Here is a 2,739-nt window from a genome sequence, read left to right on the forward strand (position 1 = left end):
GGCTAATGAACTGGGGTTGAGCGGACCGGTTGCCATGGCGACAAGTAATCAAAGACAATGCGTTCACCTGTGGATCTGACAGAGACTCTGGACTGATCATACACAGCTGGACTTGATTGCAGGGCACGAACTGAGAAAGGAGATCCGAGCGAGCGACAGTATGGCTCTGGGAAGCGGAGCTGCTGTAAAGTGCCCGACGAAGCCACCTTTATTGCATTCACGGCCGGGAGGGGGGGCGAAGACAGCCAGCGTAGGTGGAGAAGTTCCGGGGGTAGGGTGGAGGTTAGTTAAGGATCGGAGAATTGGGAGTGTCCTCCCGCTTTCCAGCTTTGTGTGTGCGGGCGTCTGTCACGCTGTCAGCCGCTTGGTGTTCCAGCGCTGGAACCTCCACTGCATATGGGCCGGGTCAGACCAGCGCCACAAGCCTAGACCCCGGTGGAGGGTCTCGTTGATCTGGCTAGTTAAGAGTTTGTTTTAAAGTATGACATCTTAAGTGTTTTTGTTATATTTGCAGTCCTGTCAGTTATAACTGAAAGCCGAGCACGCTCAAAAACCTCGCTCCGTGCGGTGCTTTCTGTCTGTGGAGTGCACATCTTTAAAAAAATGTTTGACAGAAAATTAACCTGTTTTGTTGACGTTTTTTGTAATAAATTACTTTTTTTGGACTTAAAACATTTTTCTCAGTGCATTATTGGTGAGTTAAGCCAGCCGCGACCTGTAGAAAGTGGTTCTACACACAATAAAGCCTATAGTTTGGGAAAGTATAACACAGAGGTCCGCTGGTTTTAATTCGCCCCTACCCTATTACGCTATTAATTAATAACTGAAATTGAATGACCCAAATCCGTGGATATCACAGATTGAGGTGGAGCAGGTTGCTGTTTAATGATAAATCCGTGGAGCTGTCCATGGTGCTGAATTAACACACCTCATTTTAATCCACCTCAACCTGTGACCAGGAGGGTGAAACTCTCTACTCTGCAATGCATTCAAATTTGATACCTTTTAAAAATCTAATACTCCATGTAAATTATGGGGAAATATTTTCAGTCACAATGCTAACAGTCTACTCAGACTACCATATGCTGGAATCACTCTAAACGTTAAATAGACATACATTTACAGTTTACATTAAAAATATAACAATTTCATGAGACACATTTTTTCCTTGATATAAAGCTGCAAGTATTATAACAGATGATCTGTCACACGCACTTCAGTGTCAGTTGCTTGCTGTGAGTCTCAGTGCAGTAAAATGGGCTTTTTTCAGATGATCAATTTACTTGACTTGACTTATATTGTCGATAGGCTATTATTTTTTCCGTTATTGTATAATTGTTTTCAGTTAATCAGACAAGTTTATTCTATTGAAATTTATAACAATTTTCATATGACATGCTACCTGTCACACGACGCGTTGTTGCCCCTGTGATCACATGACGTGTAAACGCACGCACGTCTAATAACCACACGTCTAGGCGTGTGCAGGCATTGCACGCGCATTGCACGTGTAACAAGTACACGGTGAATGCACGCGCAGTGCACGCGAAGCAAGTACACGGTGATGGTTGCACATGTAATGTACATGTATCAAGTACGCAGTGAATGCAGTGTGTGTGTTCGCTGATACGTTTCACCCCTCATACACCACCCAACCCATACAAACATCACATAGACACACACACACATAAACACATACAGTTAGAAATAAAATCTACTTCATCCCCACAGGCATCAGTAAGGACAAATGGGTATTTCTCACATAAATTTGAGCTGGGGAGGGGCTGTAGGCAAGGAGACCCCCTCTCGCCTCTCCTATTTGCTCTGAGTACAGAACCCCTCGCGCAATTAATAAGGAAAAGCTCAGATATAAGCGGATGACATAATTATGTATATATCTGTTCCTGCTAAATGTATTCCAGATGTCTCGAGACATTTGGACTTTATTCAGGTTATAAAATAAATGTGTCCAAAACAGAAGCATTCCATATGAATAATCAGATTTCTCCCCAGTTGAAAAATATATTGTTATTTAAATGGCCTAGAGAAGGCATTAGGTATCTGGGAATAAATATATCTTCTGAATTAAACTTGTACGAAGCAAATTATACAAAATTAGTAGAAAAAATTAAAAAGATATAAATCACTGGAGTACATGCCCTCTCACATTAATAGGAAGAGTGGAGACTACTAGAATGAATTTACTTCCAAGATTTCTTTTCTTTTTCAGACTCTACCAATTGCTTCTCCTAAATCTATGTTTATTCTTATAGACCGTCTCATATCGCGATTTATATGGCAGGGTAAGAAGCCTCGGGTCAGATATAAAGTACTACAATTAGCAAAAGCCAAGGGGGGGATTAGGAATGCCTAATTTGAAAAAGTACTGGATAGCATCACAATTATGCGCAATGACAGTGTAGTTGTCAGATGATATAAATACAAGATGGCTCAATATGGATAAAAGTGATTTTATTAATATACCTCTTTCAGTAATTCCTTCCTTCCTTACTGGGATTAAATCAATCCGAGATTTTCCTGGAGAATGGTCAAAGACCACCTATGGGGCTTGGAAAGAGGTACAGCAAATGTTTAAGCTACCAAGAGATCTCTCCATCCTAAGCTCAGTAAGCTACACTGAACACAAATATAAACGCAACACTTTTGTTTTTGCTCCCATTTTTCATGAGCTGAACTCAAAGATCTAAAACATTTTCTATATACACAAAAGACCATTTC

This window comes from Epinephelus moara, chromosome 12 (assembly GCF_006386435.1).
Source record: "Epinephelus moara isolate mb chromosome 12, YSFRI_EMoa_1.0, whole genome shotgun sequence".
Taxonomy (NCBI): Eukaryota; Metazoa; Chordata; class Actinopteri; order Perciformes; family Serranidae; genus Epinephelus; species Epinephelus moara.